The sequence below is a fragment of the Neovison vison genome, chromosome 6 (assembly GCF_020171115.1).
Source record: "Neovison vison isolate M4711 chromosome 6, ASM_NN_V1, whole genome shotgun sequence".
Taxonomy (NCBI): Eukaryota; Metazoa; Chordata; class Mammalia; order Carnivora; family Mustelidae; genus Neogale; species Neogale vison.
The window spans coordinates 132,640,237-132,655,060 of record NC_058096.1 but is presented as its reverse complement, the minus strand read 5'-3'; positions in this window follow the sequence as shown (position 1 = coordinate 132,655,060).

Sequence of the window (14,824 nt, the reverse complement as noted above, 5' to 3'; positions counted from 1 at the left end):
AGGAAGGATGAGTTGAGACTGGGACAGGACATGTGTAGGAAAGTCTCTGTCTTCTGATATGAATGGTGATATCCAGGATGTTAGCCTTATAATTCACAAAGCTGTGTGAACCATTAGTTAAAGACAAAAACCCTGTAGAACATAAAAATTGCTGTATAATAAGGTGGTGGGGTGAAAAAACTACAATACTAATTTCCTCGTGTAGAACTTCAATAGATCTGTAAATTGCATGATTCTTATCAAAAGCTTTGAAGGCACATCAGGTTATTATAAGAACTATTAAAAAGAGGGAGTATGTGGCAATTATTTTCCCTTTGGCTATAAGGTAATTTAATTCACTGGGTCCTGTGCACACCTGCCATGTGTTATTTACCAAGAAACGTCTGAAACCTTGGCTCCTGTCCTGTCATTAGGAAACGAAACATTAAAAGATAAACACAAATCTGTTGATATCTTAAGCCACAAAAACTCAAGATTCTACACATCAGGTCATGAAAAGAACTTGAACCCTTTCTGATGCCATAGGACAAAATTAAGTTTCATTTCCACACTTTAGTATATACTTGCCTCAAAGCCAAACCCTACATAATATGTCACATCCTAATTTATTAGTTGACAAATCATACTTATTACAGAATTAAAAGTAAATTAAACACCATGCATTCATTGTTAATGGGGGAATAGTCAAGATTGGCCTCCATATATTACTGACATTAAGGAGTGTATATATTTATTTATTTTTAAAGATTTTATTTGTTTATTTATCAGAGAGAGAGAGAGAGCATGCGCGAGCATGCACATACAAGCATGGGGAGTGATAGGCAGAGGGAGAAGCAGGCTCCGCAGGACCTAATCCCAGGACCCCAGGATCATGATCTGAGCCACAGGCAGACAACCAACCAACCGAGTCACCCAGGCATACCTAAAGAGTGTATTTAAAATAAACTTTGTGGGACACCTGGGTGGCTCAGTTGGTTAACGGTCTACCTTCAGCTCAGGTCATGGCCCCTGGGTCCTGGGATGGAGTCCCACATCAGCCTCCATGATCAGAGGGCAGTCTGTTTCTCTCTCTGCCTGCTGCTTTCCCTGCTTGTGCTCTCCCTCTCTCTCTGACAAATAATGTTTTGAAAAAAAAAAAAAAAAAAACTTTGTAATACAATAGTTACATATTTTTGCTTTAGTTCACTCAATTACAATATAGCATACAAGTGATTTTAAAAATCAAAAAAGTGGGTTAAAGAAAAAAAGCCATGAATCATCTGCCTTTGGCTCAGGTCATGATCCCAGAGCTCTGGGATGGAGCCCCACATTGGGCTCTCTGCTCCGAGAGAAGCCTGCTTCTCCCTCTCCCACTCTCCTTGCCTGTGTTCCCTCTCTCGCTGTCTCTCTCTGTATCAAATAAATAAATAAAATTTTTAAAAACGAATAAAAATCCAAAAAGTATTTGCAAGATTACATATTTCTATGAAAGCGTTCCAGAATTTCTTTTTAAGGGCAAGAATAGGAAAAGCCTAGCAAATGCTGGTCTCTAGAATAATAACTCCTCTCTTAATTTGTATAAAGAATCTCCCATAATCTGAACCCACTTGCCCTTTACCTTCTTCCTATTCCAGCTATTCTACCCTCACAAATTTCTTAGTTCCCAAAAACCTCTCTGACACTAAATGTCATACTATTTTCCAAACCTGCCCAATCTCTCCACAGCTCTTTCATTTGCATATGCTCTTTCCTGACATTTTTCTCTAATTGCAACTATCAGCCTACTATTCATATATTGGGTCCCAGTGCAAATGTCTGCTTTTCCTGTTTTTGCCTGACAGAGTGAGTCAATCTCTCTTCTGTGGTCCCTCAACCAAGTCTTGACTACAAATATAGCGTAATATTGTGATTTATCATTTGGAACGTCTGCCTCCACCCAGAGTTGTCAGGTAAAACACAGGATGCCAAGTTAACTTTAAATTTCGGCTAAGCAACAAAATTTTTCAGTAGAAGTGTATCCGATTCAATATCTGGGACAAGCTTATGCTAAAATTTTTAATTTGTTTTTGTCTGGAATTCAAATTTAACTAGTCTCTCCATATTTTAATGTGCTAAGTCTGGCAACTCTAGTCTCCACCATAAGATCGTAAGCAACTTGAAACTGTTTTCTTATGGCACCACTTTGAGGTGTCTGTGTGTGTGTGTGTGTCTACATGTATGTCTACATGTGGGTACATGTACACATGTGTATGATTATCTACATTCTAGAAGGACACAAAGGAAATTACTAATAATGGTTATCCCTGAGAAGAAGTCTTGAGCTTGGAGAAGCAGTGACTTTTTCTTCTGTACTATTTAACTTTCTATCATTAACATATATTAATATTGCAATAAGAATTCATTTTTTAAAAAAGATCATAAGCAACTCGGGAGTGGGAATAATTATTCTTTATATCTGCATAACGGTTGGCATATTTCCATAGTTTTCAACAAATGTGAGTTGAATAAATGATGACTGAGCTGGGACTCTTATGAGAGCACTTTGTGAAATCTATACTGTAATTTGTTCAGTGAAGACCGATCGAGCATTCACAGTGGCTGTTCTAGCAGCAGCAATAAAGCACTTTTAAATATGCACCAACGATCTAATACTGCAGCTTTTAAATAATGCTTGCCGGGCTCTCCACTAATGGATCGTCAGGAGGTTGAATGGTTGTGTCCAGTCCTTGACTGTATGGTTTCATTTGCCTTGTTGACCATGAACCAGGCAAAGACCCCCTGACTCTTGTGGCCCTTACATCCTGGTGGAGATAGACGTAAAAATGATAGAAAGTAAATAAACATATAAATAAGATAATTGCAGATAGTTATAAAAGTGTTCTAAAAACAACTGAACAGGGTAAGGTGAAGAAGAGAGAAGGCATCTCTGAGGAGGAGTTAACAATTTGAGATGAGATTTCACTGATGAGAAGGAGTCAGTCTGTGATAATCTGGGGGAAGAAATGCAAAACAAAATAATGCCAGTGAGGAGGAGCAAGCCTGTAGTATAGAAGTAGAAAAAAGACTGCACAATCAGAGAGAGACAATTATCACAGGATCTCACTGATATGAGAAATTTGAGAAACAAGACAGAGGATCTTGGGGGAAGGGAAGGAAAGATGAAACAAGATGAAATCAGAGAGGGAGACAAACCATAAGAGACTCTTAATCTCAGGAAAAAAAACAGGGTTGCTGGAGTGGAGGGGGTTGGGAGGGATGGTGTGGTGGGGTGATGGACATGGGGAGGGTATGTGCTATGGTGAGTGCTGTGAATTGTGTAAGACTGATGAATCACAGACCTGTACCCCTGAAACAAATAATACATTCTATGTTACTTTTTAAAAAAAGAAAATAAGACAAAAGGAAAAAGACTGCAAAGTGCAAATGAAAACGGCGTCAGAACTTACAAAAGATGATACATGCGTATGAAAACAGGCTATCCTTAACGTGCAGACAAATGTAAATGAAGACCACAATCAGATATCTCTACATATCCACTAGAGTAAAAATCATTTTTAAACCCAGGGGTGAGGAACGCCTGGGTGGCTCAGTCATTAAGCGTCTGCCTTCCACTCAGGTCATGGTCCCAGGTTCCTGGGATCCAGCCCTGTATGGGGCCCCCTGCTTGTCAGGAAGCCTGCTTCTCCTTCTCCCACTCCCACTGCTTGTGTTCCTGCTCTCCCCGCTATCTCCCTGTCATTTAAATAAATAAAATCTTTAACAACAACAACAACAAATCAGGGGTGACCTTGAACCTTCAGAAGAGCGATGGATAGGGAGTCTCTGGAGGCTGTGTGTCCTGTGTGATGTGCAAGGGGACCAGGGTTTGTCTCCATGAATCCCAGTGGCCAGACCAGCTCAGGTCTCAGCATTTCTCCACAGCCAGCCTACCGTAGGATGGTGTAGAACACAACACATTCATCCGTCACGAAACCATCTCCCCCACCGCTGCCCAGTTCCGGTTCAAAGGCTGCGTCTCTGCGCTGGTCTGATGAAAGGGTGGTCAGTGTTTTGTTTTTGTTTTTTTGAAGATTTTATTTATTTATTTGACAGCGAGAGATCACAAGTAGGCAGAGAGGCAGACAGAGAGGGGGGCGGGGGGAAGCAGGCTCCCTGCCAAGTAGAGAGTCCGATGCAGGGCTAGATTCCAGGACCCTGGGATCATGACCTGAGCCTAAGGCAGAGGCTTTAATCCACTGAGCCACCCAGGTGGTCAGTGTTTTGTTTGTGGGCCCAACACCAGCTGCTTATTTGAATTTCCTCTCTGCGGTGAACGACCGCCCACGGCAACCCTCCCTCTCCAGTCTGGACCTTGGACAAATGGTTAGTATGTTGAAGGGGCCGCTTTGCAGAAAGTACCCACCAACCCCACAGGTGTTTTCCCACCTGTTATTTCAATTGTCATGATGTGGGCGTCTGCAAAGCTCTTGCCCTGGAAGCTCTGCCCTTTCTGACTTACAACGTTTTGAGAATGGATTGTATACCTCTTTGCCTCTGCTCCTCATGCCCTTCAACTCACAATAAGAAGGAAATTAACAGATAAGCCCAGGGGTAAAATAGACCTCTTCTAATCACCTGGCTATTTTTTAGCATTTAGTCTTTGAGGAAAAGGTTCTAGAGGAATTGTGTCCAAGAAATTTGGAGACTGAGTTCCTTATTCTGCTGAGTTTATGGGTTGTCTCCCAGCTTCCCACAAAGCTCACAGTCTAACTAAAGATTGCATATGAGCTTTTGCCTTTTAGTTTATCAAATTCTGGAAGGAAATTCAGCTTTATTATTACCAGTACCTGATCAAACTTCTGTATTTGCCCTGGGAATAGTGAAGAAAGGGAAAGACTGTTAATTCACAAGTAGAGACTTTGCAGGAAATCAGTTAGTGTTTAATTTTTGAAAAACTCTATTCAGCTGATACCAGTTACTGATGGGTATATGTCCTAGGGAAACTAAAATTAGGAAATACTGATATTTCACATTACTAACTTCTAAATCCCAGGAAGAAGAGCCTGGAGAAGCTCCATGCAGGGAAGAGGTCCCCTTAGTGATATAACAAAGTATTACAGATTCTAAACTGAGACTTAATCCTCAAAGGTATTTATTTTACTTGTCCTGAAATAATCTGTCCACAAATATAAAACTGTAACCATATTATTTTCCCACTGTATAAATTTCTAATATGAAAATATATTCTACAAAAAGAAAGTTTTTTTAAATAAAATGCTATGTAATAAAAATTTTAAAAAAATTTTAAATTTGACAATATCAAGTGTTGGTGAGGATGTGGGAGAACTGAAAATCTCATACCCAGCTGGGAATACACAATGGTACAACCTCTACAAACAGCACTTTTCTTATAAAGTTAAACATGGGGCACCTGGGTGGCTCAGTTGATTGAGCATCTGCCTTCGGCTCAGGTCATGATCTCAGGGTCCTGGGATTGAGCTCTCTCTGGCTGTTTGCTGAGTGGGGAATCTGCTTCTTCCTCTTCCTCTGTCGCTGCTCCCTCTCTCTCTCTCTCTCTGTCTCTCTCTGTCAAATAAATAAATAAAATCTTTTTTAAAAAACCCATACGTTAAAAAAAAAACCCATACGTTTACCATACAATCATATATATTTGTATGTGTGTGTGCATATATATATTTATATACATATATATGTGTGTATGTGTGTGTGTATACCAAAGAGAAATGGAAATACACGTCCACAGAAAAACTGCACACAAATTTTCTTTTTTTTTTTTTTTTGCACACAAATTTTCAAATCAGCTTTATTTACAGTAGCAAAAGTTGGAAACAGCCCAAATTTCTAACAGCAGGTGAATGGATCAACTAACGGGTCTCTCTGTATAATGGGCTACAACACAGCCACCAAAGGAAACAAAATACTAATATACACAACAAGTGAGATCGATCTCAAGAACAATATGAGAGCCCAATCAGGCAGGCAGCAGAGTTCAAGCTGCAAAATTCCATCTCTGTGGAACTTTGGAACAGGCAAAACTAATTTATAGTGACCGGCAGTAACTGGGGACCAAAGTGGTGGTGGAGTGGGGAAATTAACCGTAAAGGGCATGAGGGAAACTTCTGAGGTCCTAGAAATAATCTTTCTCGATTGTGGTGATGGTGATAGCATGTTCACATTGTCAAAACCCAGCAAACTTGGGTTCAATGTGAGTACATCTTATTGTACGTGAATTATACTTCAGTAAAGCTGATATTTTAAAAAGTGCTAGAAGAAACTATGTATGAAAAGTGCCAAAAAGATACGGTGTCAAAAAGATAGGGGAAAACTTGGCATGCTTCCTTAAAGAAGGATTTTGAAGAGGTGAGAAAACAACCCAAGGAGAGGAAAAGTGCAGAAGCGAAGTGTAAGAGTGGGGAATTCAGAAAGTGGGGGAGAAAAAAAGGATTACTACTTTTTCAAAAAATTACCTTTGAAATATAGTAATGTTGCTGAGGATTTGGACTCTTACTTTTATTACTTTCTCGACACTGTTTAGCAGCCATAAGGCACTTTAAAAAAAATGCACCAATGATTTAATATCGCTGCTTTCAAATAGTGAGTCTCAAGCTTTTGCTTAATAGATTTTAAGGTGGTTGAATGGTTGTCTGTAGTCCTTGACCTACACCGTTTAATTATCCTTATCGACTGACTCATGAAATTCTATCACATGAAGTGGCATGCTATAAATGAAGCTTTGTTCCTTTCGTGAAACTGAGAGCTCCCTGCCTTTCTTCCTGGCCCGTGATCAAGAACTGGGCTGCATCATCTCCCACAGCCTGAGACAGAGACCTAACAAGATGAAGGACCATGAGAAAGACATCTGGATATTCTATTGGAAATCCACATGAGTACCTCTTATATAACATTTAAAAAAAAATTGGCAATGACCTGGCTGGCTCAGTTGGAAGAGCATGTGACTTGTGATCTTGGGGTTCACATAGCATGTAGCGATCACTAAAAATAAATCAATCAACCAATAAAAATATAAATACCAACCAAACCAGATTTTACAATTAGGGCCAGCCACACCAGCAGGAAGATAGTGGCTAGGACATGGGGCGGGGGGGCAATTTCTGGACATTTGGAAGACGAGGTTGCCTCTTAAAATGTACCCTTCTGCTGACTGTCGGTCAAGAATCTGCAAGAAAAGAAAAAAAAAAAAAAAAAGAATCTGCAAGAAAGTGCCATTCCTGTAACTTGAGGCATTTTTAAAGTAGATGACCTTTAAGGTCCCTTTGCACCTGAACATTTTAACCTTCTAAATTGGCACTTGAAAACTTAAGGTTCAAGGGCTAAAACAGACCTGTATACATAACTTACCCAGAGCTCCGAGTGTTATATTCGTGTGTGTTGTATATCATATTTTTTATGAATGTATGTGTATATATATACATGGTATTAAGAAAGAGTATGAAAGACTCAATGGCAATTATCCTTTCTAGCTCACTTGTCCAAGTGAACTCTTCTTTCACTGTCTTTAGCCTTTGTATATATATATATATGTATACATATATATATATATAAAATTCTGTTAGTTTTAGAAAACTGATAATATAAATGATTCTTGTCAAATAAATACAAGTTAACTATGTTCAGTAAAATGCAATTGATTGTTGCCTCAGTGAATAGATAGAGCCACTTTGTGGGTAGATCCGTTTTGCATCTATTTGGAAATGTATTTCAAGAGTCTTTATTCCCTAAAAGTCTCTGTGTGTTAAACTGTATCTTGGGGGCGCCTGGGTGGCTTAGTCCTTAGGTGTCTGCCTTTGGCTCAGGTCATGATCTCAGGGTCCTGGGATCGAGCCCCACATGGAGCCCCACATGGAGCCCCTCATCGAGCCCTTCATCAAGCCCCGCATTGAGCCTGGCATCAGGCTCCCTGCTCAGCAGAAAGCCTGCTTCTCCCTCTCCCGCTTCCCTTGCTTGCATTCTCTCTCTCGCTGTGTCTCTCTCTGTCAAATAAATAAATAAAATCTTAATAAATAAATAAATAGTCTCTTGAACTGGTTGTAACATCTTACTGGTTCCCTCATTAATAAGTTAAGATATTTGACACATGTACGTTTTATAGTGGATTTTATCTTTTTAAAAAATAATCTCTTAGGTACACATAATTTGGAATCTCAGGAGGAGAAAGTTGATTGTATCATTACACAATCGCCATTCATGACACATTGTCATTTTTGATTCTTGTAAAGTTCCTTTCTTATTTGTTTGTTTCCATAATTTCCTTTTATCCCTACACCTCCTATTCATTCCCTGCCCAACCCTGGACAATTGTTTTCATGTTTATAATATGTACCTTTTTCTTTGAATGTGTAGGTATGTTTTTTAATTTAGGAAAGACATATATGTTAAAGTTCATAAAGTATTTTTTTTATTTTTTTAAAGATTTTTATTTATTTATTTGACAGAGAGAGATTACAAGTAGGCAGAGAGGCAGGCAGAGAGAGAGGAGGAAGCAGGCTCTCTGCTCAGGATCCCAGGACCCTGAGATCATGACCTGAGCCGAAGGCAGCGGCTTAACCCACTGAGCCACCCAGGCGCCTAGTTCATAAAGTATTTTAATCTTAGGTATAGAACTCAATGAATCTCCGTGTAATCACCACCCAGACAAAGAAGATTTCCAACATACTGTGGGGTTCCGGGGCCCCTTCTCAGGTAATACAACTACCACCTGACCCTCCCCCACACAGGTGCCACTGTTCAGGGTCTACCTCTATAGATTAATTCTTACTGTTCTTGAATGTATCATATAGTATGGGCTCTGTTGCATCTGCCTTTTTCATTCACCATTATGCCTGTAAAATTCATCCATGTAGGAGTAATGTTCTTTTTATAAATATACCGCAAGGTATTCATTCTCTTGTTGCAGGTGAGAACCCAAACCATATACATTCATATGGCTTACTGTCTACATAGCATGACTCTACTATCCAGTGGCATCAACAGTAGGATTTTATTATTTTATTTTATTATTTAAAGATTTTATGTATTTATTTGTCAGGGCGAGAGAACAAGCAAGGGGAGTAGCAGGCAAAGGGAGAAGCAGGCTCCCTGTGGAGCAGGGAGCCTGATGTGGGACTCCATCCCAGGAATGTGGGATCTTGACCTGAGCTGAAGGCAGACACTTAACTGACTGAGCCACCCAGGTGTCCCATGAATTCTATTATTTTAGTAAACTCTTGTGCAGGAAGATGAAAGTCCAAGAACTTCCTGAAAGAAATTCATTAAATAATAATTCATACTTCTAATTGCTTTAAACCCTTTGCTTTGCCTTGCATTGTCCATCAGTCCTAAACTATTATATCATTACCCTTACCTAGTTTTCACCACGATCTGCTCCCTTATGTTCAAAGACTCACCTTAGAGCAGACTTCAAAATTTCAAACTATCTTGCCTTGGCCCTTTCCACTATAAGATACTACAAAGATTTTGTCAGGGTCATTCTTGACACAGTTTTGTTCAACAGCAGATGATTTTCATGATAAATTAGGGAAGCAGCATTCAACAAGAGGCATTTGGCTTGTTTCTCATTTTTGGCTTTTATGAATAAAGCTGCTTTGAACATTCTTATACTTGATTCTTTATGGACATATCCACTCATTTCCATTAGGTAGACAGCTAGGAGTGGGTTTGTGTGCTTGTATTCTAATTTACCTAAACAGTATTATGTTATATGCCTCCCTTAAAAATTTTGGAGATGTCACAAAAATCGAGATTTCCAGCTTTTCTTGAAAAAAATGCAAAGAACTGACAACACTGAGTCAGCATGCCCTTTCTTGTCACAGTTAACTGGAGCTGAGAAGGAGCTAGCCACCCTCTCCTTGTTTAAGTCAACTGTCTGGTCCAGTGGGGATTTTAGTTGGTAACTATTCTAACCATAGGCCTTGGAAGGATAACTCACTAAGTGCCCATTAATTTTATTACAGGTAACCAAGAGCAGGTTTTACTGGAAAGGAATAGGACCATCAGGGCTTAAGGAAGGAGACCCCTCTGCCACTAATGCTGGGAGGCAGCAAGGACAGAAAGAAAAGACGCCTTAGGATGGCTTGTGTTATTTTGCAATTCTCTCCAGAAAGATGCATGGAGAAGCATGATAATAGAAAAAGACCCGAGTTGGTCTCCCTTATTTGTTACCACCACAAGGCACAATTATGGAATGTTTTTTGCATATACGGTAGTACAGATGAAAAGAAGAGTTAAAATAACTCCCTACTACTAAACCAAAAGGGTTTAACATAATTCAGAGTACTTTACATTATTTAAAAAAAATAGCCATTGAAGACCAATAATACTGCTTCTCTATTACGCTGGTAGGTATAGGAACAGAGCAGAACAGAAATCAAATGCACTCCACACAGTCAGTGTGGCCCATTGGCTCCAAGGGCAGGACAAGACTCTATGCTAATTGAAGAAATCTTTTACTCCTCAGAATGGGTCTTGTTTTGTTTTCCAGCCTAGAAAGAGAATATCGGTGTTTGGGAGGTATGTCTGTACTTTGCATAATTAACAAAAGTAAGTGGTTTGTCTGTTCCTCATACAGGGAAATGCAAAAAGGAAGCCACTTCTTCCCCTCATCCAGGGAAAGGGGAAATTAACTCTTTACTTCCCTTCCTTAAACAGTTGGGCTAAAATTGCTTAACACTTTCATAAATGAAATTTGACTCAACCTGTTTGGCTTATTATGATGGGCTTAGGATAACTGAATGATCCATGGGGGTAAAAAAGGGAGGCTTTAACCACACATCCCAACGGCAGCTCAGCCCATCATGTGCACTGAACCTTAGAAACATCAGCACTGGGCACCTGGCTGGCTCAGACAGTTGAGTGTCTGCCTTCTGCTCTGGTGATGATCTCCAGGCCTTGGGCCCAGCGGGCAGTCTGTTTCTCCCTCTCCCTCCACCTCTCCCCATGCTCATCCTCTCTCTCTCTGTCTCAAATGAATAACTAAAATCTTAAAAAAAAAAAAAAAAATCAGCACTGCACACAGAACGAGGAAAGTAACCAACAAACAGAATGAAAGACCTAAGATGTTGGGGGAAGCTCTAGGAATCTGGAATCATCTGCATGCCCCATAGCTGAGAGAACACTGCCTTCTGAAAGGGGAAGGGAGAGAGACCATCTGGGCAACACTTGTATTATTTAAGAGCCAAATAAGTCACACCCACCATCATTTGTATAAGAGCTCGATGTGAGTCGAACTACTCCATCAGATGTCTGTCATGAAGACAGATAGTTGAGAGAGCTTTTCATGCCAGACTAATTGATAGTTGCCCAGAGCAACCTTGGGTTTTTGCAGGCAGCATTTGACTTCCAGGTGCTCAAAATGTGTGATCCTAGATTTTTCAGGCAAGAAGCCTGTTGCTTTTAGCTTGTTCTCCAGAGCAGGGTGGGTCCACCTTTCTACAAAACAGCAGGAGTTGAGAAGGCTGAGTCCCTACCTCCAATCTCCACCGGCGTCTCCTTCTCTGATCTTCTGCCATGCCTTCCCAGGTTCCCAGGGTGCCCGCCTTGTCTCCAGCTTCAGCCCATCAGTCAGCCTGAACTCTTGTATTTTGATCCAAAGACTTGTGTTCTAATTCATCACCAGTCTTTTGTCCTGGGTTCAATTTCTAAGAATGTCCACCAGTCAGCCTGCCTCTGAGAACAATCTCGATTAGCAGCCAGGTTAAGTTCCCTGCTTTCCACGTAGGTATCAGAAAACAGTGAAAGTCATCTCAAGATACTGTTCCGATCTGAATCCAAAGTCTGCTGTCCTTTATATAATTTTTCCTGTTTCTTAATAACTTTGTTGGGGCACCTGGGTGGCTCAGTGGGTTAAGCCTCTGCCTTTGGTCCTGGGATCGAGCCCCGCATCAGACTCTTTGCTCAGCCGGGAGCCTGCTTCCCCCTCTCTCTCTCTGCCTGCCTCTCTGTCTACTGTGATGTCTGTCTGTCAAATAAATAAATAAAATCTTAAAAAAAAACCAAAAAAAACAACTTTGCTGACAGCTTTCTTTATGCCAAGCACAGTGCTAAATGTTAGTTTGGGCATTATCTTATTGAATTGGCATTTCCATGTTTCTAGGGACGTAATCATCAATAAACTAACACTTGGAACAGTTTGGAAGCTTACAATGATGGAATCATTTACATTTTTAAAATGTGAAATGTAAGCCATTTTCCTAAGCTACCTCAGTCATCAGCTCCAGTGAATTAAAATCAAGCAGACCTTTACCGGTGAGTATGTAGCACACGTTAAGGATATAAAACACATTCAGGAGATATTAGAAAGGAATCATAGAGAGAATTAGGTTTGATGCCCTCCATTTTCTGTGTAATAATCTGTAGCTGCTGCCCCTCAAAACTTACCAGTTCCAGCAGGACAAGACATTTCTCGAGGTCATAACCACACTTAAACATTTACATTGCACTCTGCAGCTTAATGAGCTCATCCAACTCAGTCTCTCTGTGGAGTCAGCCTAAGAATCTAGCTGTAGAAGTGCTGGATAAAGCTGATCTCCAGACGAAGCAACCCCACAGGAGATAGGAGACATAGGTGTTGCCATTGTCTCTCCCATGACTTTGACCATAGAAGAGTCACAACCTCTTCCTTAAAAGCTGCAAATGATGTTGAAAATGTGTTTAATACTCCTAGCCTACCAAGCCTGAGGGCTTAGAGTAGACTCCCTTAAACAGGCTCAGAACACTTGCATTAGCCTACAGCTGGACAAAATCATCTAACACAAAGGCTACTTTATGGTAAAGTGTCGACTATCTCATGTTAAAAAAGTAAAACAGAGTCACAACTTCTTGGAACTGCCTTTCACAATCTATAAAGTTAAGGGAAGGATCTAAAACTCTAAGTCTTTTCAGCTCTGACATTCCCTGATCCCATTAATCTGTCATCCTACAAGTTATACAGTCACCAAGCTTAAATGCCTCTGGAGGCCAGACCAAATAAACAAGGTGTCTGAGTAGGGTGATGAAGACTAGGTGGGGATCTTGGACTGTAATCTTCATTACGGTCTCCATTCTTAGATACGGACAACTGAAATTTTTCCATCCTGTATAAAGTATTAAATAGCCATAGACTTAAGACAGGGTCCCTGCCCCAAGCAACCCCTTCCAACCATAGTGCCATGCTCAAGCCCCTCAATTATTGAACCCCTGGTGCTGCAGCTAGCCAAGGACAAATATTAGGAATGGTTGGACTTTGGCAAATTGGAGAGCACATATCCTATCTGTAATGGACCCTTGTTGGTACCCCAGCCAGAGCCCTCAGATCATGTTTATTCACTCTGTGTGCCCAGGACCCACCTCCTACACCCTTTGCTACTAACGTTTCACCCTTGTGACCTTTAGAGGTTTGTTCTTGGGCCATAGAGTTATTCCCTGAGAAGGCCAGGAAAAGTGCCTAGAGATTATGGCCTCCCTTCTTCCTGGTCCTTGCAGGGAGCCCCCTCTGCCTGCTTCCCCCCTGCTTATGCTCTCTCACACAAATAAGTAAAATCTTAAAAACAAACAAACAAACAAACACCATATCCAGATTCTCTGTTGCTTATCTATTCCTCCTTCATGCAGACCCAGAGGTTTTGTTTTTTGTTTTGAGAGAGACAGAGAGAAAGCATGAGCTTACAGAGCACCAGTGGTGGGGTAGGGCTGAGGGGTGGGAAGATGGGGGGAGGGGTGGAGGGAGAAGGAGAGAGAATCTCCATGCTGGGTGTGGAGCCAGAAGTGGGATCAATCTCATGACCCTGAGATCATGACCTGAGCCAAAGTCAAGAGCAGGACACTCAGCCAACTGAGCTACCCAGGCGACCCCAGCCTAAGAGTTCAGAGAAGGGAAGATCCCTCTTCCCCTTGTTCTAGCGGTGGGTTTGCAATTGTCTTAACATTAGTGAAGACATCCATTCCCCTAGTGATCACGGGATTTAAGATGCTGGATCAAGTCAATTACAGGACTCTTGCTTAAGTTGCTGGGAAATCAGTTCTTTCTAAAGACGGATCATTGTGATGTTGAGATGTGAAGCCTGAATCTGCGGCAACCACTTCAGGGCTAAGAGAGAAGCCAGCCCAAGGGAGAGAGTGGAAGAAATTAGGACTTTGATGACATTGCAGAACTGACCAGTCAAACCATCATCCCCCTGATCTTTGGACTGGCCAGGTGCATGAACCCAGATCTTTTTCCATTGTTCAAGCGGTTTTCTCTTATTGCAACAGAAGATATCCTAAATAGACATACATGCGTTCTGAAGTTTTGTCTCATTTTCAAGTATATTTGTGTTTCTTCTTCCCCCCATGGATTACAAACATTCTTAGGAGTAGTATTTATGAGTTCTGTTTTGGATCTCCTGCAACACCTAAATATCACGACCTTTGTGCAAGAAGCCCTCTAGAAATGTTTGTTTACTGAGGATCTTGGCTGACTGGCCCATCTTCAAATCATATTGTATCCTACAAGTCTCAGCAGGTGCACAGATTGGTTTTCAGGTTATTTTCAAACCTCTTTCCCATGCTGGGCTACCACTGTCATTATCTTTCAGACTGGGAAAATGGTTTCTCCGAATGAATTTGCTACCTTTTATTTAGCTCTCTGCCACTCCAGTGTTGGCCAGAACTTCAGACTGTCTGGAAAAAAAAAATTAAAGGTTTTAGGGGAATTCTACTAAAACCATCACAGCAGTTATAGCTCATTTTAAGGATGTGCTAAATACCTACAGAAATAAAACTTGCAACTCCTAGAACTCTTGGAAAATTAATATTTTAATTTAACTTTATGCATGGCTTGCTGCTGCAGCATTGTACATAATGGAAAAATGGA